A 25,038-nucleotide genomic window follows, 5' to 3' on the forward strand; every position below is an offset into this window, starting at 1 on the left:
TTAAAATTATAATAGAATATAATTTTAACTCACCTTTCTGACGTTATCCATGTTTACATGTGAGTACACAATCATCGCATGTGCTTTCAAGTGGACTGCATTTGGTTGTTTATTTACTTACAGACATTACACTTTTTATAGTATCTTGAATACTATTTTTATCTATTCCACCAGGAGGTAACTGAATGTTTTCGTTTCGATGCGCCTCTATTAATTTTATACCAAAACTGTTGGTTTCCATGTTCAGCCGAACTCTCTGAGTTTTATTCGCCGAGATAATCAAGTGTCGATTTTTCGCGTGGTTTATAAATAATATACATACTAAATAAATAATGTAGACGTGAAATTTCATCTTTAAAAAGTGCATATTCAACAGACTGTTATTCGAACTTCGAGACAACGATTAAACGTGTTTTTATTTTTGCATCGATATTTCGTTACTATTTGTTAGTTAGGGATTGTGTACCTGTGTGCTCCTTCATCTATGCAAAATTAGAAGATAGTGCATGACAGAGTGTTATCGTCTTTGCGTAAAATATCTACAATACGTCGCCGGATGCTATCCTTGGTGATTTGGTCAAAGATCTTTTTGCAAGATCTGCACTCAAACAACCGTGAATTCTGGGAATCACTGACAGTTAATGTCCACGAAGCACTATTATATACGTGGAACTTTGTGTTTCTCGATAGTCTGAACTCTGGAGGGTTTAAGGTAAATATTGAGACATTATTACGAACATAATATTATATCTTCTTCAGCCATATCCGCCCCATAGTTATACCACGCGACGCCTCCGAGAATCCTTGTCGCTAGCCAGTCTTCTTGCATCGTTCCAGGTCATACCAGCATTCCGTAGCTCCGCTGTATTCACTCTTTAGATAGTATATAGCGGCCTTTCAGGACGCCGGAATTCGGTCGGGTTAAAGAACAGGCAAACTAGGTTAAGATTCTCTTCTGGCATATGCAGTACGTTGCCGAGCCTGGTCCAACGTCGCCTATTCGCTTTCAGCGTGATGAGAGGCCGCATGGTGCTTTCTCTTATATCCTTGTTACTCCTAAAGTCATACCACCCACCGCACACTCAGTATCCGTCGCAAACATCTGTTTTCGATGCTCAGTATAAGGTTGTTTTGAGCCTTCGTAAGGTGCCATGATTCGCTACCATACCATAAAGCACCACCGTCAGAATGCAAGCGTCGGATAGGCGAGGTTTGGTTTTGACCGAGTACAATCGTGGGGGCGGGGCATCAAAAATACGTTTAATAAACTATTTTTTTTATTCAAAGATTAATTCGCAACATTTAAAAATATAACATTATTTTATATTGGCCAGACATAATATATCTTTTTTCTATATATTTCTTTGAAGTGTTTTTAAATATGTACTTACATAATATAAGACTATTTAATTAAGATAACGTGGATGTTTTGTTAAAAAAACAAATACAATAGGTATACCTGTTTATTCACGAGTCATAAAATATTGTATTTTATTCTGGAAGTATTTTATACATATCACCTGTATTTTTATCGTATATCCATCCAGCAATACCTTAACATGTATTATGTAGGCAGCTATTTTAATATACGATCTCGCAGTACGCCGTACTCTTTCTCGTATTTATATTAAAAATATGGAAATTAGAATCGCTCCTGTATTATTAGTTGGAACAATACGCGGCAGATGGCGCGAAAAACAAATAATAATAATATTATGAACAACTCCTAAACCTCCCACCTCCATCTAGACGTGAGCTTTCAGGGCGAACAAGGCGTAGTCAATCATCGGATTCCGAATTGGTATGGGACGCAGACGCGCTCGCACTGATTGCTCGGGGATATCTACAGAGTAGATTATCAGCACCGCAAAAATTATATTAAATAAAATTGTAATTTGATGTGCATTTGGAAATATTTCGATGGAGATGAAGCGAACAACAATGTCCAATTCAACGACTGCGGACAGTGTAATATTGGTATCATATTTTACAGGTGGTAACGCAACCGTATTGTGAAATTAATTTATTAGTAGTTCTTGTTAAAAAGACCGTCTAAAGTTGTGATAAAATATACTATACCTATACCTAAGTATTGAATCTGACTGTTACCATCGTATACAATCAAAATTGAGCAGAATTGTGTTATGATACGTTCCTGATTCTAGGGCTTGTGGGTCCAAATCCTTCGATTTTAAAGTTTTAATCAATATATTAGGTACTGTTCGGTTATACGGAATACAGCGGAAAACACATTTAAAAAATAGCCGATAAACTGGATTATTTGTTAGGTTAACCTAACCCAACCTAACCTAACCTAACCCAACCTAACCTAAACTAACCCAAACTAATAAATAATCCAGTATATCGGGTATTTTCAAAATGCGTTTTCCGCTGTATTCCGTATAACCGAACAGTACCATATATTATATATATAGTCGGAAGATCCTAAGCATGGATCCATGGTTTGAATGATGGTTTATCTATTATTACTATTGTTGAAATATCCCAAATAAATAATCAGCATAAAAGTAGACCTTCGCAACGAAGAGGATGATCGTTTAATTCAACGATGGTTAAATAGACACTTCTTTAGACACACGTATAAAAGGGTGTTCATTGCAATAGTTTTCATTTAGTTCAATCATAATCCACATAATTTAATTAAGCTCTTGATCGGATTCGTTCTCTTAGAACAGATGCAAATTATCGTAATTGCCCGAGATTGGAAACAGGTTATCCGAATCTTCAATTTTAGTTATAGTCCACCATTTCAAAGATGGGGTTTTTTCAAAGATGGGATGTTTCAAAGCCCGAAACAGCTGTCAACGTAAATAACTCTAATAATATAGAATTAACAAAAATAATTTTGTTTCAAAACTATTATCATAAAATGGGGTAAACACGAAAATTTTGGAGATAATGGGTCTAAAAAAACTACAAATTTTAATGATAGTCTCTATAGCAAAAATACAAAATAGCATACATAAGTCTGTACAGAAATCAGTTATACTACGAAGACAGCGTCCGTGTTGATCTGACATCAAAAAGCTTTGATATCAATGAGGTCTATCAACAAATATCCAAAATTTGAAGTGGAGATGTTTTGAGTGAAATTATTAACCAGCTCTTCGATCCTTTCAGTTTGATACTTAGTGTGCGCCTGGCGTTTTAAAATCGTTTATTAAATATTGGCGTTGTTAATTGGTAACTTGTTTTTACTACTTTTAAGTCAGAGCAGGGGATATAATCGTTGAACGTATTTTGGTTAAATAAAAAAATAAAAAAAACTCTGAACCTCATCTTTGATGGACATTGGACGGAAGTTGAAATAATTCAGGTTGTTGTTCTCGTATGTAGGTATGTATATATTATATTATACACTAAAAACATACTGTTTCGTGAGAGCTCCGGTTGATTCTCTGTATATTGTATTTTATTTTAATTAATATGAATAGCGAGTTTGACAACTTAATGTTAGAAATAAATACCCCTCGCTGCAGACGCTCCGGCGCAAGTGTCATTATTGCCAACATATTGATTCGGTCCTGTATGAGTTGGTCGGGTCTTTGGTCACGTCCGACGTGAAGACTGAAGACTAATAAAGGTGTCTGCTGAGCGAGTAAACTAAATCGATTTCCACAACCGCTCGCTCATAATATTACTATTTCATACCGGCACGCCGACCCGCGACAGACGATCGCTGGATATTTAGACGCTGCTACGAGATATTGGACCATTATAAATAAATACTGTAGTTTCTATAAGTTAGCTATAAAAAATAATAAGTAAACAGCTTTATAATTTTTCAAAGTTATTGAAGGCGTACGACAGTTTTTTTTTATACGTGGACTTTTATAAATGCGAGCGAACACACCGGTTTTGATTTTCCTAAAAAAGTATCTACTATGTTTCAATACTCATCGCATTTAAGATATTTCCTTAGGATGCTTTTTTTTTAATTTTCTTTGTATTCCACCGTATATCTTGACAATATTTCTCTCATCATCATAACAGTGATTTAATAATCCAGGGCGGGTACTAGCTTCCTCAAAATACTGCCCCCGTCTCCCTCTATTCTCGGCCAGTGTAATCCAAATGTCTGCATCCCTTTCTCTAGCATCAATGCTGACACCGTTCACCGAACGAATTTAATGCGAAGTTGAGCACCAATATTTTTTGATACATGGCTCGTCCATCGGAGTATAGGTACCTACCAAGTTTAACGAATGAAATCTCCCTCCAATAGGTAATCCCACTCTTTGGTCAACATTGATCAGATCAACGTCTAGTAAGTACCTACATCACGGCTTTTATACGACGAGAGAGGATACTAATGCAATGATATCTCTACATGTAATAATTCACTGAGTTAACTTATTGAGATAATCTAAAATTGCATTGAACATAATTTAATGCTTGCAGGGTTTATGACAGATGCAGGCGATGATGATGAATCTTCAATGCGAAATAACTTGTTACTAATTAAATGATTAATACTTTAACTTTATTTCGTATAAGTATTTAACTCGGTTTATATTATAAAGAAGGATTTCTGTAACGTCTATAATAAATCATATTCAGGCATGTACCTATGAAGGCCGTCTATAATCAGGCCTCGGCACTAAATGACGAGATCCTATGGTAAATCTTCGAATGAGATGTGACAAACTGTTTGTAGTAAATGAAAGTATTTCGATAATATTAATTAACGTACCTATTACCATTTTTTTCAATATGAACGGATCATCATTTTCTACAAAAAGTTAACCATACAGCATTTTAAGTAGGTATATTTAATAACTAGCACTACGAAAGAAATTTTTAACACGTTTCGTGTCACGACCTGAATATAGTGGGTCTTAGTACATATTCAAAGTATATGCCGTAGGCTGTTCGAAAAGAAATAATAATTCCAGACAATATTAATTCAATGCACCGATGCACGAGCACAACGATAACTTCGGTGGTAGTTTTCTTCAGGCGATGACAATATTGAAACTATTATTGTCTTATCGCATCTTTTCACTTCACAGTTGCAATTGATACGTTTTAGAAAAGCGGTGAAATGTTTATTAAAATTTGCAAAATAAATAATATATATTTTTAGGGCGATGTGAAACTAAAAAAATTGCTTTATGTATAAGTATACATTTTAATGTAAAGCAGACGAATCATCAGGGCGCTTTTTACATATCACAAATATGAACTTTCCGTTCATTAATGTCGGACACGCATATTAGGGCTCGGACACACAAGACTGTAGTTGCGTCGTCACAGGTATTATTACTTAATTACAAATTCCATTCGATGGATTAAAAAATCCAATTTGAGATTCAATCTGCGTCAACGCGTTGCAACCGCAGTGCTGTGTGTCCGAGCCCTTAGTAAAGTTCAGCGATTACCTTTCGTGAGCTATCGTTTCCATCGGGATGAGCGCACCGTGACTGGGAACACTCTAAGCCCGAGATAATTTTGAATGGCAGTTCGGCTAAATTCGATAAAATGAAATGTTTTTGTTTTTTTACGTTATTATATCTAACGAGACCTGCCTGTCGAACAGGAAAAAAACTTTTCGATTTCGGTTATATCCGATATGAATACATTTATTAGCTCGATTTGATATAAATAAAAAGGATTTCAAGTTATACACATTTATATTTTTATAAAAATCGATGTTTTTTAAAATAAATATAAAAAATATTAAAACGATGAATTAGTCAAAAATCTAAACGACGAAAAATTGAAAGCTTAATAAACTAAATTTTAATAATAAATATGACCATAAAATATAATGTAATAATAAGATGTGACCCTGCAACGAATTCACATTTTATTACATTTTTTACAATTGTAAGTTTATCTCTAAATTAAAAAAAAATTAAAATCTTTTTAATGTTTTCAGGTACATATTCATTAATTAATATAGTTCATTTTGTAAATTATCAAAAAAAATCTCAAATTGCAAGCTTCGTATTTTTCCGCTAGGTTCTCTGCTGGCATGCCTCTCCCCCTTAAACTACATAAATAACGCCAGTTCGAATCCGGGGTCTGGCAAATTCACATGTTGGTTTTCAACTCAGAGTATGGATGATATGTTGATTAAGTGACTCACATCAATTTCTCGTGAAAGCAAAAATCTGTTATCACAACCTCCACTTTTTGGAGATCCATGTGATCTTAGGGTTGAACATCCGATTATTTGGGTGAATGGGATATTTTTAGCAGTACCTCATGACTAGAGTTGGGTATTTCCCGAGAAAATCTTAATCTCGAGATTCGGGATTTCCCGAAATTATGAAATTTTAAATTTTCGAGATTCGGGATTTCCAGAAAAGAATTATCGAGAATTCTCGAGATATCGGGAAATTTAAAAAAGAAAACTGTAAAAATCCTAAAATCCGTGTAAAAACAAACAGATTCCTAAAATATATGATTTTTTCTTTATTATGTAAGAAGACAAACAAAATAGAACTAGGAAAACAAAAATAATTCAAAACATTACTTATTAAAATTGAATTTCAAAAAATACAAGACTGTCAATCGCTGCGTCTGACAATCGCGTACACTTTAGAGACGCAAAATTCCCCGATGATGCAAAAATTGCACTCATTTTGAGTCGACGTTGGCTTAATTGTGTTGAATGCCCCGATCAGTCTTTTAACGTTTTGTGTTTTCTGTCCACTTTTTTTCATATAGAAAATCGGCTTTCCAATTAATATTTGATAATAAAGAAACCCCGAATCCCGAGAAAAGATTCTCGAGATCCGGGATTTCCCGAAATGTTAAAAATTTCAATTCTCGAAATTCGGGATGGAAAATCTGGATGATTGCTCGAGAATTCCCGAAACCCAACTTTACTCATGACTGAAGATTATGCCCCGGATGATTTGGGTGTCGGAACATCCTTCGCAACGAGTTGTCCCCCGTTCTCGACATTCTATGATACGCAATGGTTATGTCAGTTGAAGACTCGTGGCACTCGTGAATTGGTGCTACTATCTGAGGCTTCTAATGTTTGGTTTAATATTCTGACGCGACATGTCTAAAAGACGAAAGCAGTCAAGATGATACAAAAGGACACTAACGGTCTTTGTGGATGCGATAGGTCGCAATAACTTGTAATTATAAATGCAGATCAGACATCCATGACGGAGTGTCTGGGTATGGGGATGCATCCGAAAATTTACGAAGGTCCGTGGTTGAAGCGACGATAAACTCTTTATGAAAGTCAGTGGCACTTGGTTGATTTTGTTAACCCCACCCCTCCGCCTTAAAGCCTTGTCCCTTATGCGGGCGGCCAGGTCGAGCCGAGCAAGACAAACGTATAAGCCATTAGATTATTATGGATATTGTTTTTCGAAATTGACCCCCATACAATTTTCTTGTGTGCGCGACTGGTTTGAGTGGTTATGCTATGGCACCCTTTGATGATAGTTGCAGGGGTTTTGTTATGCTAAAATTACGCATATTATTTATTTTTTATTTCGCCGAAATCGGCTGTGAAATTTGCCGCTGTTCCCGCCTGGCTTCCAGTATTATTCCAAGCTAATTTTTTTTACGTGCGAGAATAAATTTTCTAATGTATACAATTTGTATGACTGGTCTTAACTGTTTCGAGGCCCCCTTTTAAAACTTCTGACATTTAATACATACAACTGTTTGTAAACAGACTTGTATACTCTTATCATTGCTACGCCACATCTTTATCTTCATCTATGAGGCAGTTGCCATACTGTCATACAAACAATGCAGGAAGTTTAACATACAAACAAACTTTACTGATAGCATTTGTTGTAGGTACAACTAAATAATTCAGCCAATGTTGATTCGTACGCGTCTCTTGTTACTGTAACTTCATCGCCGTCAGCACGTACTGCTTCCAATAAAGCTTACCTTATGGCTTTTATACTAACAGAATAGTTCCAAGACTCGACACGCTTCTACATTCCCATACCATATAACTAGAACCACAGTAAACCATGAAACTAAAATTCAATGCTCTATAAAGTGAACTTCATAATACTGTATTGCAAAAGTTATACGTCGCCTCTGTAGTGCTATCCTGTGAATGTGTGATTTATTAGTTTTGAATAAATTGAGAATCAGGATTGAACGAGAGCCACATTCTGGATTTTAATATATTATAGGTATAAAGAGCCATAGTCACGTTCTCACGTAGTATTAAATACACAAATTCATATTTAATTGCATTTCTACAACAAATTTTAATTATATACATATTATATAAATTAAAATATGTAAGAAACTCGCACAAAATGATATAATATTTTGTTGTTAATATCATGAACAAAAAGCTGCAGTTTTACAACATTTGAAAAGGAAAACTCACAAAAATATTATAGGAACAGAAAATACCTATATTTTTATCTAGCGATATTGGGAGCCGCATTTGCCCACATCTGATATAGACCGAGTGCTGGGATCAAATCCGTATACATAATTAAAAAGACCACCTTCCCCATGTATAGGTAAATTATTCTACAGTGGCACCATAGGCGATTCGCGAGTGTATTGAATTGCTTGCGACAATGCCTGTTTCAATCCTAGCAAACCATACCACTACAACTTCAGGCCGCGTTTGTCCTACCCATGGTGTCACCGTATATTTACCTATACCACTGTGTGCAATGTCCTCCTGAACGTCACATTCATCGTAAGGCTTGCGTATCGCTTCTCCTCCCGAGGACATCACACCTTTTACCCATTTTTCGATCTGATAGATGCTAGTCTCAATATCAGTTAGAGCTTATTTCTGCTCCGAAACGACTCGACGATCCAGGGCACGTGTCATGAAGCGGTTTGTTTTGAAATTAGTTTTTCTCCTTTTAACTTACAATCCACGAAGATTTCATTTCCAATAGTAAGTACTTAGTTACATTGGTAATGCTAAACTAAAATCTGACGAACTGGTTGGTGATGAAACTCGTAAACTGGCCAGTGACTGATGCTTCGCACACAGCACTACTGAAATCTAATAATCTCATAACCTCAAACTGTCAAACCCATTGTCTTTCCTACTTTATTCTAAGATTTTTCCATTATGTCTGAGTATTTATCAATATCTGCCACATATTTTTAATTAAAAATCGGTTCGCCCATCTTTAACTGTTGGCTTATTGACTTGTCATTGCTTGTTCAGTTCAGTTCAGTGCTATCAATTTTGGTAAGAAAATATGATTTTTCATCGAATCTACTGCTCTTGGTACCACTGTTTTATGGGTGAGTGGAAACTGAGAGACCGGGAGACTAGCATGTCGCGTCTCTTCGGTTTCGGTCGCGGACATTTTGAATCTGAGAGATTCCAGTCTTGCCATCAGCAAGCCGCCATTGAAATACATTAGCTAGATACTGGAGTTTCAGCGTCGTCTTTTTTGAGTATTCACGTGAGCGGATGGGCCTTAGGCAGAGTCTACATTATTTGCTGGTTTTATTGGAATTCATCATGAAAATAACATGTATATGAAAATTATTTGCCTTTTCTAAGCTCACCTGTTGACGATTCTCTACAAAATGCCTTCTAAGACGTTTGAGTACAAGTTCTCTCAATAATAAGTGAGTAGTCAGAGGTGGCAGAATTGCATTCTCTGCAGCCAGTCTTCGGGGGCTACGTACATACAATATTATAATTTATTTGTTTCGTGCTGCTCCTCAAGTTCTCGTATAAACACGTACACCCCCTTGTTAGCTCGGAGCGGGCAGCGCCTTCTGTTTCGCCAGCCAGTCGTCGGGAGAAAGCGCCTCATAATAAATTTACGTGTTTTATTTACGCAAGCAAGAAAAAAAAGCAATGAAAAAGTGATATATTCAGTTGCGAGTCTGTATCGTAAATCATACAGATTCCCCGTTTCGGGATGACTTACAGTTTTTGTATTTTTATCCAGGTAATTTATTATATATTTTTTTTCCGCAGAGATATGTATGAGAACGGTGTAAACGGAAGAGCGTTTTATAAGGATGGATCGGTTTGAATTAAATTACTTGGTTGAATTATCATATCATTATTATGCTGCGTACACATATATGAAGGGTTACATATATATTTATGTTATATATTCTTATTTATTTACTACCTCCTTGTACGTATACCGGCGGGATAAGTTCAGTTTTATTTGAGATTTTTTTATTATTTTGTTTCCATAAATATGGGATCACAATCAACGTTCCCTCTAATTTTTATATTGTATGTGCGTATCATCAACGCATCTGTGCAGGGTTGGTTTCATCCGGTGCGGTAAATTGACACCCCCCCCCCCCCACAAACATACACATACAATTTTTTTTTTAATGACAAAGTTTAAATTTAAGCCAAAGTTCGACGAATTCGAACGCATAATACTCGGGAATATCTGTGTATTTAGATACATGATTATGAATATTTTGTCAGAGAGCCATTCCAATTTAAATGTATCGCAGGATTTTTTGTTAATGATCGCATTTGAAATATCACACCCACTCCTTTATGCAATTTTTAGCGGATAAGTTTTCTATAATAATTAATAAGTATAATAATTGTACTATATTTAATCAATATATTGTAAGAACTGTGATGTTTTCACAATAAGGACTACTATGAGACTGTACTGACAATGTTTCTTGCAAGTTGAAACATGTCAAAGGAAATGAGGAGGACCCGGCACATAGGTGGTCATTGCTAAACACTACAATACTTATCTTTTTTTCGTGTACTTTGGTATGCAATAGAACGGGACGGATATGGTGATCCGTTCTTGAAACTTTCTTTTACAATATTTTTGTGTGAGAACTGTGCGGGGGATGAAAACATGTGTGCGGACATATTTTGGTAGGTGTGCGCGCGCACACGCGCACACCTTAGAGGGAACATTGGTCACAATAAAACTATTAGTTTGAATAGGTAAGTAAACTTACAACTTACCAATCCATTTCATGTCATACAATGTGTCTGTCACCAATATCTGGTCTGCTACACTTCAGGTTTCCAGTTTGATGGAGCTGAGCGTGGATAGTCTATTCACCTTCTCCATTAATCAATTTACCTAACGTGGATTTGTTATAATACGGTTTAACCATACTGCCATAATTAACGATTGTATATTATTAAATACTTTATTGGACTCGATTAATTGACTTATCGGTATGGCGTCTGAAACAAGAGTCCTCTTTACATTTACTCGATACTTAATAATATATAGCTTGAATACTTGATAGAGATTGATTGTACTTGCGATATGTTCCCACGGACAATCAAGTAGAGAATACATAGATAATATATAATAATCTGTACTTATAGTGGTATAGCAGATATTTCACAAAGACATCATAAACTATAGATTGTATGACGTGAACATTGCTCTGCATCTTAATACACCCTCTACAATATTGTGGGAATATAGTTACTTCACAAAAAAACTTTATCTAATCTAATCAATACTTACTCTAAATGTACCCTGTTTATTTATATAAAAAAACATCCCTTCATGTAATATTTAACAATATAACATATTGTCATCATGTCTTATGATGTCAGTGGTCGATTAATCTATAATTATCTTTACCCTTAATACTTTGGACGCTGAAGACGCATCTGGCGCGTAATGACAAGGCGGCCGATCGATGTAATTAACGTGCATTTTAAAGGTGGTAATTAAAAAATCATTATCTAGTCAGCAGTGAAGCAGACAATTATAATTAAAATCACAAGTTTTTCGGTTTTTTTGTCATTGTAAAATCAGTCCAAGCACTCTTTGAGTGCGTGGCGACCTCAGTCTTAGGTATTTGCTACTTAGACATGTATAAACAAACGGCTTATTCTTCACTACCAAATGGAGGGCCTCATGGTAAACTCGGTTGAAACCGAGTGTGGTGCTGGGCGGGTTGTTTAGAATGTGCTGTGCTTGTGTTTTTCGCAATAAATGACAATTTTCGATTGCATATTATTTTGCTCAAATTATTATCATTATATTTCAATATGCAACAATCATCATGTATGAGAAATAACTAGAAACTACCATCGATATTTACAGTTTCGTGGCACGGGCACAGAGTTGAGAGTTGTATTGCTAGTTATTGATTATCTTCGATTGCAATGCGGTAACCTGTTCGCAGTATTTAAATGATTAGATTTTCGATTACATATTTCGTTCAAAGTCATATTAATGTACGATATTATCACTTACATTTACAACGACTATCATTTTCTACAAACAGTTTACCATATTGCAATCTAATAATTAGTATCAACTAGCACTACAATCGACCTGCAGCTTCGTATTCCAGCGATAATGTAATAATTCTACCCACTTATATCTTATTTTGAATGATCACTTGTCTTATTGTCGTAGTGTCTATCAACAGATCAATTCACATTTTATTTGTCACAATAAATAAAACCATTAATACATTGTATCCAAAAAAATGATAACATTTAGGTAAGTAATTTTATTTGATGTGATATTTGTAAATAATATCATAATATACTGCCAATATTGATAGATTTCTTTGAAGCGTATCTGCCAACAATGAAAATAATTCCAGACATTTTTCGATTCTCGGTATGAGGATCGTGTTACTCTTTCAACATTGCCCGCAAACGTTTTTAGATTGGCGTTCAAGGAAATCATGGTTATTTATAAGTCATTCCAGCCAACTGGAATGTATTGTTTATTTATATGGAAAAGAATACGTGGAATAAGTACTTACTGTGAAATTATGATCTCATTTATATGCATCAGCCAATTTATTAGTGACTAGAAAAAATATGAGGTGGCAGTGGCACCTGTTAACATTCTAGTCGATGCGCTTAATAAAACTATTTTTATATTAAAACCTAATCAATATACCTAGTGTGACAATATTCATAGCTAAAGAACTCGTCTCTTCGTCTTCACGAATTTGCCACCTGCAGGGTAGCCCCGAAATCATACTTTCCTATATCATCTGCTGTAATTTTTCTCTAGTATATTATGGCTATTACTTAATTTTGTCGCAATTAGGTAAGGTGCAGATGGCTAAATTGGTAAAGTATATTGGCACAGAATCCTTTAGATGCGGGTTCGAATCCCGTCCGGCATTATATTTTTTTAAGGTTCATTTGATTCTGAGGTGTTATCAAATAATGTGTGCACAGTAATAAATAATGAAATCGTGCTTGCGAAAAAAATCCAGTGTCATTTGTACCAGAACAATTTAGTTACAACCGCCGAACCGATGTATCTTGGTCTGGACTAGGAATAAGAAAATATGGACAAATACGTATAATGTTGCTGGATGTTAATAAGAGGGTCAAAAACAATGATACGATATTGCCAGAATTCGTTCGTAAAGGTACATTTTAATAGTCTTTGTCTCATTATATTAAGCGTTATGTATTTCGCTTAACCACTTTTTATGTTACGTATTATATTGGCATGCTATGTAGTTACAACATGTGTGAAGTGTGTGAACTATTAACAGTCAGATACGGGATATTAAATATTTGGTTTTTTTAGCAATGCACAATTTTTAAAATGTCACTTACGGGATATTGACATTAGGCCACTTCACCTACACTTCGCAGTATCTATAATATTACATAAACGTAAAATTTTAGAATATATTTATTGTATGGTGAAAACATACGAAAACATTACGTAAGTATATAAATTATCATGAATTCCCAGCAAGTAAATACCGAGTCTTTTGAAAAGGCGGTGTTACCTTATTTATATAACGTAATTAAGTAAGTCAATATCGCATATTAGATTACGAAGTCAAGTTATCTATGCGGGTTTTTTTATCATACAAATATAGGTATGATTGAACGAATAGGTTGGTATTTATTTCCACTGTTTACACTAAAACTGAATAAATATTGAAAATTCACAGTGTATATATACAACGGAGTAATAAGAGGGTGGATCGTATCAAATTGTACCTCGTTATAGTGTACATCAAATCATTATTGTGGTTAGGCATATTATATAGAGTGGCTCATAAGTCGTTTAAATATCTTTTTTATTTTAAATTGGTGTGCTATTATATATTATTTCATTACCGGAAACTTATTCATTGGCATCGGCTATGTCCACAATTAATTGATCATTTCGTCTTCCACTTCACTTCAACTTTTTAATTCTGGTTTTAACACTAAGTAGTTTTGATCATGTTTTTGTTTGAATTTGTAGAACGTACTGCGTCAACTGTTTAATCTTGAAGGTACCTACGTCAAATATTTTTCAATTTTTCATGAAAAACAGTGCTGTCTTCTTTTTATAATGCTGATTTTAATACAAAAATGTAAAAAATATAGTATTTTGAAAACTATAATACACAGAATATTTTTCGTTTTTAATCCTTTAACATTATAGTAATATTGTTGTATTATTTGTCATAAAATTATACTTAGTATAATTTACAATTATACATTTTTCGCGGAATCATTCGGTTGGCAACACTGACGTGATGTTGAACAGATATTCTTCGGTAGCGGAGCTACTTGCAGTAACAAATTGCCATTTTGAAACCAGTTTGAGGCAGGAGACAGGCAATGCGCACGCTAAACACGCACTGCGATGTGTACATCTTAGGAACGAATGAATCACTAATATAGACGGGGCGTATTTTAATTAAAAAATTATCGCTCCGGTTTAGCGTGCACATGCTATTTCCTGCAATAGATGGGGATTTAGTAAATGGGCATTTTCGCCAAAGTTTGTACATGTTTGAAATTTGGGTAATATTATTTTTTCACTCAAATTAACCATTTTTATATAGCTAGCAGATTCCTTGTTCTATTGCTGAATTGGTGATAGCAATTTTTCAGCAAAATATTGATTAATACAATATTTATATCATTTTTATTATGAAATTGGGCATAATAAGTTTCCGTTCCGTGACTACGAAACTTAGCTTTTAAAACATGAATGAAACACTTTTTATCACTTAAAAGAGCTCTATTAGATTAAAAAAACCATACACTTCAAAATAAAACTACAAATAGTCAAAAAATATTATTGAATTTTAATTCTTGGGCACATTTCGTTCCCCTCCGTTACCCTATGTCTATAATGGCAGAGCATTTTTCCTTTAGTATTTGAAAAAACCAATCAATGTTCGTTCTGCTATTTTTTTAAAGACAATAATCACTTTTACTAAATTTTATTGGAAAAATAAATAAGTTTCGTTATTTAATAATCAAATGAAAAATAGTTAACGTTCAACTTTTTTGGGGACATTTTCGGAATGGAACGAAATGGTAACGGAGTGTAATTTGTAAAGCTTAAGTTACATGTTACCATAAAAACAAATTTTTGTTTTATGAAATTTATTTGAATTTTTTGATAGACAGATAAATATTCAACGTGCGTCAAAATAACAAAACAAATCAAACTTAATCACTAAAATAGACATATTTTATAATAAATTTCACAATACTTGTAAAATAAGGTAGGTAATAATTTTGACACACTATACATTACCATAACTTTATTTGGCATTTATATTATTTGTAACTCAGATAAAAAATATTTTTAAGCAAATTAACAATATATGAAAAAAAAAATCAGCAAGGGATTCAGACGCGAGTTCCTAGCGCGGCACGGAGTATATAACTTTTACGAAAATAATTATAGTCAAACTCGGTTATTACGATCTCTGACATAGCGAGATCTCGGATGTAATAACGAAACATTTGTTGACAATTGGTTTATGATTTTCGCCATACATTTAATTTTTTCACTGTTATAACGAGCAACTTATCGGATATACCGAGCTAAAATACTGTTAATGTGTCGACCGTTTTAAAACATTTCGACCCTAAGCAATAAAATCCGATTGGACAGGATGCCGCCGGGGTCGGATTACGTTTATGACACTAGTAAAGTGTCTAAGTACCTACCTTATTGGTGTTTCACCGACAATAATAAAAAAGTATCCACGCATATGGTTGAAAAATCCAAGGTTTGTGAAGTCCGTAGGTACCTACCAGCGTTAATTACAATAAACAACTTCTTTTGTAGTTTATGAATGCCATGCTCGTTTCGGGGATTTTTACGATGGTTTCCAAATTTTTTATTTTCGGCTTTTTGTGTAATGTGACATGCTCATTTAAAAATACCTATTCTCTGATATAACAAGTAACGCTTATAACAAGCAAATTCAGTCGGTTCCATCTTCCTCGTAATAATAACCAAGTTCGACTGTATGTTGTCTTGAAATTTACTTGTATTCATCAACATAAAATGTAGCTATACAGGTTGATTGTAATCAAGACGTACTTTTCTGACATTTCGCGAATACCTACAGTTCCAGGTATTAAATCTAATCGAGTACACATTTCTGTTAAACGTGACAAAAAAATACTTTTTCATACATTTTTATAAATTTCTATGCCTAAAATGTATGGAGAAGTTTTAAAATTTTGGTGGCGTATAACAGAAAGAGTATGACAGAGCCAGTGCCTGTCTCGCAATTATTTCAGTCTGGTGTTTTTTCTTTTCCTTCTGTTGTTTTTTTTTATCTCCATACTTTTATGTGCGCTATTTTTGCGTATTCAGACATATCACATACTTTTTTAATCTTTATTATATTATTATATTATAGTCAGGTTATTTTAATGAAAATATTTTTGTTTTTCATACGAACAGACAAAATAATTTTTTTTATAATCTATGAAGAACTAAACACACACTGTAAACCCAACTTTATGCATGCCATTTCGTTACTTTTACATTCCACATATACGTTACCACCAATATAGTTTCGGAGTGGAAGTAACGGATTCTGTTTCAGAAGTGTTTGAAGCCAAAATTTAGCTTAGTTTTATTGTTAAACCTGCGATATGTTTTATTATATCTGTAGTATGAAAGATAAGCTCCATATGTGTAGTATGTGAAATAGAAATATGTGTTTTCTTACCTTATAAATCGTGGTAACAGTAGTGGAACTTCTTAAATGACCAACCCAGAAAGCAACCTGTTCCGATAGCGATACCGACACACACCAACAATTTAAAGTGTACATGGCGATCAGTGTTATACAAAAATGTTGCTACATTAAAAAAAAACATATTTATAGTGAAAATTTTTCGCCTTCATGCTAAAATCGTGGTAACGGAATGTGGAGTTCCACTTTTTCAAATATCCTGGGACACACTTTAAACGTGATTTTTTTTCAATATTGGTACAAATTTACGAAAAAACTATATATTTTCCAAAAATATATAATGTAAGCTGTTGAAAACACTACGAATTTAATTTTACACACTCAAAATTAATGACGAAATCAGACTTTGTTTATTTGAATTTATGGGTGGGACATGGTAAAAACGCACTACCTTTCGATCTAAATAATCAATTAAAAATATATACAGGTCAGATAGTTGTATTTAACTGATTGAATAGAGTAAATTAATAAATTTGCATGTTAAAAGTACATAACTTTCCAACATTTTATAATATAATAACTATGAAAAAATCAATCAAAGTCATGGGACATGCCAAAAACGCAATGTACAAACTTTGGCGAAAATGCCCAAATACCGTGTGTGTATCATCGGAAATGGTAATCGGGTCAGACTTTTTATGATGATGTAAATATCACATGTCACCGTGACTAGCAAGTGGAAAAAATGTGACCCCTGCAGTAGAGGATACGACTAAGACTTGATTGCAGCAAGATGGAACAACTGCTAACATCGCCAGATTCATAATGATTATGCCAAGGCAGATTTTTGGATTAGTTTTATTTCTCTTAATAATTATTGGCCTTTACATTTGTTACGTATCGACAGCAGCGGATTTTTTTCTTTGAGTAACAGCTGAAGATCAATATTCTGAAAGAAACAGCTGAGCCTACTGTCATTAACAATAATGAGCTAGATATGGTAATACAATTAGCTTGTTTAGGTTTTTAAAAATAATAGAAATTGGCCAAAAATACGTCAAAATTATATTTTTTCTGCGAGGGTAGAGATTCGAAACTAATAAATAAGACAAACAAGTCAATATTATTTATGCATGTACAAAATTTAGTCATAATTTATATATTCTACGTAAGTTTTATTTTATTGATAAGGTATAGAAGATCATTAAGGTTGATTTTCAAGAATGTTTTTTTTATGAAAAGTTATAAGTTTTATGCGGCTTTGAAGACGTCAGATTTAACACCATACACCAGATGCGAATTTTGTAAATAAAAGATGCTAAATCTGTCAAAAAACGATGAGCCAAACATGTTAAGAGGTGTTGTGAAAAATGTAATAGAAAAACAATCCGTGGTTGTGAAACCGAAAATGGGGATCATTTAAATGTGTAATTGAAAAATATTTCAATTGTGTCTACTTTATTCTATTCAAAAAAATACATAAAGTTGACAGCGAAATGTATTTTTTTTATTGGTTAACCGTATTATGGGTCACCTGTATATGATGAAACAGTCATGTAATTTCGGGATTTCCCACTATTTATGTGAGAATTAAAGGGTTGTTTATTTTCTCTTGAACTCCGTTTACGAATTTCCCGACTTGTTTTTCTTTTGCTGAACAACCTCGTAAGTTTTGTTTAGCATAAGCAACTATTGACACGGTAACCATGTATTATGTCTGTATATACTACTCATCGGTCAAAGTTAACCCATTTGCGCGTTTTATTTCCTCACATTTCGCCACCGAATGTGTGTAAGTTTCCGACTCACATTCGTGAATGTTTTCTCGTTTCGGATGTCATTTGTATGGAAACTTTTTGCGGCGAGCACTTATTTATTCTCGCACCCAAAATGTTCGTTGTTATAGGCTTTTTATTTAATTTGTAACAAGGAATTGTATATAATGCATAAAAGTAATAAAAAAAATGCAATTTGAAATTCATATAGGATAAATTTAGAATCGATGATACAGGTATTGCGGCCATATATACCGACCAAAAAAGATCACGCGCGCCACTCCCGGGATAATTAACTGTCTGAATAAAACTTATCATATCCATATCTATCATTATTTTTATTGATTTTTGAGTTTAGTGATAATATGTTAGAATAGCCCTGCATAATATGCTGATTTCGAAACATCCTACAATAGAGAGCCCACCAGCCCGTAGTATAAGGAAAAATTGTGACATTTATAAATGTTTTTCAGCATTTAAACAATTTACGCAAACAGATAAACGTACGTTTCTGTTTTCGTGTGTTACACGAATAAACATAACATGAAGAAACAGAACGGTGACAAAACAAAACAGCAATAAATAGAACTATGACTTTTCAGGAAAAATATAACATTTGATATTGAAATTGTCGTATCTCTATAATATGTTTTATAGAGTTTTAATCAAGCTTACACTACGCCGTAAAAAATCAAATTATATAATTCTGCATTCCTAATCGCTGGAAAGCCTCAATTAAACGGGACTCGACTCGGTATTGCCGGTAAGCTAGGTATATCCCGTTTTAATCAATCTGATATGTTCAAAATGCTTGGGTAGTTAGGTACAACGAAATAATGAGTTTTATAATTCTGTGGAGTTGTGCATGATTATCAAAATCAAGCAGATTAATTGAGGTTTTTACGCCGAATGGCAAACATGCAATGATTATAATATATTATATTAAATATTTATATAATTTATTAAATAGATACGACAAAACCGAATGTTTTATTTTTCCACTGGCTGTTCTGTTTTGTCACTTTTGTTTCTTCATGTTCTGTTTTGTCCGGTTACCGTTTACTAGTACTTACTATTTTATTTGTTCATATTCACACATCTACATAAGTATTGCTGAGAATTTCCTTGAATTAAATCAGGTGAATGTTGACAGAATTATCCACAAGTTGGCAGTAGTGTTTCTCTTGGACGATAAGCAATAGTAATATTAATTTTATTATAATTCTGACGATATTGTTGTTATAAAATATTATTTCTTCTCTCACTAAAACGTCGCCGTAAGCTCTGCGTATAATTACACTCAATCCCGCCAAACTTATGAAATTACGCCACGAAATGTCTAGGAGATAATATAGTATATTAATTTTATTAGGGATTAGAACTCTGGGGAAAATCACAACACTGGTACTGCAATACCTAATACAATAATACATATGAGTACTTGTCATTTGTAGTTGCATCGTCCTTAATAAATAATTATTGTAATCCGTACTAGATAACGTTGTATGTCTGTCATATACCGCCATCAGTGGCGCACCCAGGGGGGGGGGCAAGGGGCCCTGGCACCCCCCAAAATTATCAGAATGATTTTAAACATTAAAATTGAAAGCCGATAAACTATACTTTTGGACTTAGACAAATAAAAACACGGCAAAAAATGATTTGTAATTCTCCAGCACCCTTTTTAGAAAAATTTCTTAGATTTTAATTTCTAACACAAAAATTTCGAAACACTAATGTCAGTTTTTTTTAGAAACCCGATCCCTAATGGAATTGTAAAAAAATTCTCGGTGTCCACCCGAATTCCGGAGTGGTGTAGGTAATAGCTGGGGAGGGCTGACAGGGCTCTAGTCTGGGGGCCCAGGCTGTGGGGGGCCCGGCGTGTCAGGTTGACCAGATAAGTGAGATAAACACACATCATACATTAGCTTTAATAGTAAAAAATGTCGCCTGCGGCGCTATTATCCTTCATGGCCATGAACAATTTTAATTATATAATTGTGCAATATATTTTTTGATTATTATGTGTCGATACTCAACAGCTCCATTATTAAAGTAGATGTATTAATAATCGCCAATAATTCACTGTATGAGTACCCTTAATTTGAACTAAAACACTATTTGAAAAACGTTAATGTAATGTTTCACACTGCCTTTAATCTTCGCGGTAGGTAGGGGGCCCACCAAATATTCTATCCTGAGGGCCCGTTTCAGGATGTGGGGACCATGGTGTAGGTACACTGAGTGCAATAGACAAAAGGCCGAAAAACGAGAAATTAGGCTGTGAAGAAGAAAAAGATCATATGGGACTAATTTACATTATCCTCCTTGCCCCCCCCCCCCCCAATATTAAATCTTGGGTGCGCCACTGACCGCCATGTATTGAGATCAAAATTAGATATATTTCAACAGTGACGGTTCCGTGTTACCCAAAGGGCGGCAAATCGAGGAGAATCACTAGGTATATATAGAAATAGCTACATAAACTTAGTAATAACGGAAATATCTTTCCATTAAAAAATTCAGCTCACTGGTTGGCAACAAAATATATTAATTAGGTAGGTAGGTACCTACTATAATATAAGTTTTAACAGGATTTTTTTTGTCGGTTTCGCGATGTCTAGTTTACTTCCATTGTCCTTGGACGTCACGTTCTTGGTGAACAGCAATGATACGTGCATACCTAATTTAAAATTCATCCAAATAAATTTGCCAGTCACTCGCGAGTTTTGGAAGTTGTCAAGTGTATTTTCAAATGTACCTATCTGAAACCGTAGACTCGCGATATTGTCTATTGAAGCAGAGATGGTATTAAAATTAGATTTAGTGGTATATATATTGTTAGTAATGTATCCATACGACACATTTCTTAAATATTGTATATATATGATAATATATAAAGTACTGTATGTAAATTGTGGCGGCATTTTGGCACTGCCTAGGGGCGGCATTATGTCTATGGACGTCACTATATTTCAACGTTCAATTGTCTAGCCACTGAAGGATCGGGGCAGTGGCGCCTTTAGAGATGTTGTAGCCTGACGCACCGAGTGACTTTGAGGCCCCCTACGATAAAAAAATAACAATCACTCATAATAATACCAGTATACATATAACGATATAGAATTACAAATTAAATAGATATCTATTTTCCATAGTGTCAAATTATAGCAAACTCGGTAAGGACCTGACCGCAATAATAAAAAAATAATATCCGTTTTTCACTTAGTCAGTCATCCATTGATGCAAACGCCAGATAAATAGCGAATAATATTTCATCGGAAGTGTCACACGAATATAAGTTCCCGGTCTGTTAGAATCTCAATCACCGTATCGTCCCGCACAACATCTCATTGTACCGAGATTCGGACCTCGGAACTATATCATAACTGTAAGTATTGTAACATAACTACCGTAACATACTATTGTACCGACCGTTACGCCGCAATAAAACTCGCTCCTGCATCCATCTTCGACTTCTTCATCATCATCCTCAGCACCATCACCTACGACACATCGACGACTCCCACAGTGGTAACTCACATCGAACTCCACATACAAATTTAGTATTTTGCTTAATAGTGTTCGTAAATTTATAGTAATATAAAAGTACTTAGGTGAATTACGATAATAAAGGTACTTTTAATCAAACTTTCCACGTCAAATATGTAGATACTATAATATTCACAATGTCTACCTTAATACACTATCTTTTAGCAACACATGATCTGCATACTTCCACATGGACTGGATGTCACAAATTTTAACATTGTTTAATGATACCGCGTTGAACTTTTGTTCCGTGAAATCTTAATCGATATTATTACACATAACTACATGTGAGAAATACGCATCTATTGTAGATGTTGATATAATTAAATAGTTTAAAAGTTTAAGATTAACTAGGTAGAATAGCCCTGCTGGAGATCCTGACGAAGAAGAAAGATAATTTGTAATCCTCGTTTTATCACTGCCTTTAAATCTTCTTTATATACTGGCAACAACACCGAAATAACCGGTAAAATCTTCGAGTTTTTCAATTTACAAATTTCATAAGACGAATAATTTGTATTTAATTAAAAGCTGTATTGAGGATTCCTTCGAAGCGTCGTCTCGTTTATCAGGCCAGGCCAAGCCGTTAGCAAGTTTACATTAGCATGGAAACACATTTAGTCCTAAGTTTCGTACTCGTTATGAAAACGGGACGGAGTGCTAATTTATACACATGCCATTTCGCGACGACTTACTAAAACTTGTCAGTGTAAATTTTCTTGATACGTACCGACTTGCGTTGAGGACTTTAATGTATTTGACGTAACGTTGAAAGGTGTTGATTTCAAATTCAGTATAATTAAGTCATTGTCGATAGAGAGACGTATTTTATAATCTCGTCTTTCCAGTAATTGCTAGCTAACTTAGAAAGTTAATAAACTAGTATACGATAAATCAAGAGTGAAGAGGTGAACACATAAAAACTCGCAATGTTCAGATACACTTATTTTTACAACAAACAGGTTACGAATCAAACAAACTATGATGCAATATACATAATTTTGAAAATACTTCTGAGAAAATATATTATAACCAATAGAAGAAATCTTTTTGAAAAAAGTAAGACACCCCGCAGGAATCGAACCTGCAACTCTCGGGTTTTGTGCCCAAGCACATAGACCACTATGTTAAAGGCGCTATACTTAATTACGACAAATTGTAACTAATGGCTCTTAATACTCTGAAGCGCTTCCCAAATTTAGTTACTGTTGGCGATCGGCTTTTGTATTTTAAATCAAAGTATTTTTAGTTGTAACTTACTTGAACTCGCTAATAATTTTTGATTAATTATTCGTTCAATAAAAAAATAGTTAATTAAAAACTACGATTCATTCGAAAGATGGATATGTTTATGTAAATAATTTTGTGTAATTTTTTAATTTATAAATTTGTTTAATTAATTATCCATGAGTTTTTGTGGAAATATCTAAGAAATAAAAGCAATAATCGTATAGTTTTTATACCTACTATATCGTAATAATAATATTCGACTATTCAAATTGCCATTTTATATTTGTATTCACTTCAGAATTATGTATATCTATAACAGTTAGGCACATCAGTTAGTGCATTATACTGGGACTATTTTTTATTGGGTATATAATCATGCAAGTTCCTCGGTTGATAGTATGCAGAATTTTTTTCACTTGTATAATTGCAATTGTTATAAGATATTATGTAATTTCAAAATTATAAAAACTGTAAAAGTCTGTAGTACCTACCAGCATTTGATAAAAAAGCATTCCAATGAATATTTTTTCCAGCCCTATAATGATGAAAAAAATGATGATAATTTAAAATCTATTAAGTACCTACTTATACAAAATTAAGATTTAAGAAATCATAATAAATCGTGCATTTGATGTAGGAATTCCAATGATTTCGTGGCTATAGCATGGCCTTAATATATCTTATAGGTAATATTTTGCATTTTTACAGCCATACATTTTCGCCGACGAGGGATTCTGATCGTTTCGCGACTAGAGTTGGGTATTCCCCGAGAAAATCTCAATCTCGAGATTCGGGATTTCCCGAAATGATGAAATTTTGAATTCTCGAGATACGGGATTTCCAGAAAAGGATTCGCGAGAATTCTCGAGAAATCGGGAAATTTAAAAAAAAAACTGTAATAATCCTAAAATCTGTGTAAAAACAGACATATTCCAAAAAATATGATTTTTTTTTATTTCTGTAAGAAGACAAACAAAATAGAAGTAGGAAAACAAAAATAATTCAAAACTTTACTAATTCAAATAGAATTTAAAAAAACACAGACTGCCAATCACTGCGTCTGACAATCGCGTACGCTTTTGAGACGCAAAATTCCCTGATGTTGCAAAAATTGCGCTCATTTTGAGTCGACGTTGGCATAATTGTGTTAAATGCCCCGATCAGTCCTTGAACGTTTTTTGTTTTCTGTCCACTTTTTTCATATAGATAATCGTTTTTCTTTCAATTAATATTTGATAATAAAGAAATCCCGAATCCCGAGAAAAGATTCTCGAGATCCGGGATTTCCCAAAATGTTAAAAATTTCGATTCTCGAGATTCGGGTTGGAGAAACTCGAAAATTTCTCGAGAATTCCCGTCGGAAAATTCCCGAAATCTCTATTCACGACTAATGTAGCCTTAACACTTCCAGTTTGTACAACTTTTGAAAAACCTCTCTACGTGTCGTAATCATAATAATATGTAGATATCTCACCTTGTCGGCATAACATGCAGATGTACACAAATATTCGATGTGAGTATATGTGTTAAATTTTCACACACCTGTGTTACTCTCACCTGTCTGCAGGCACGGTATCCTGCAGCGCTGGCACATGTTTGTCTCCTGTCTACAGCACAAATC

General features: G+C 34.0%; 1 protein-coding gene across 1 annotated transcript in view; it reads left to right on the top strand.

The window, feature by feature from the left end:
* LOC147077733 (protein Fe65 homolog) overlaps positions 1 to 25,038 on the top strand; it is a 345,589-nt gene that overhangs the window by 240,393 nt on the left and 80,158 nt on the right. The gene's annotated exons all lie outside the window — the stretch shown is intronic.

Source organism: Rhyacophila brunnea, unplaced genomic scaffold (genome assembly GCF_057557595.1).
Source record: "Rhyacophila brunnea isolate RB1 unplaced genomic scaffold, BYU_Rbru_1.0 scaffold_12, whole genome shotgun sequence".
In the NCBI taxonomy this organism is placed as follows: domain Eukaryota; kingdom Metazoa; phylum Arthropoda; class Insecta; order Trichoptera; family Rhyacophilidae; genus Rhyacophila; species Rhyacophila brunnea.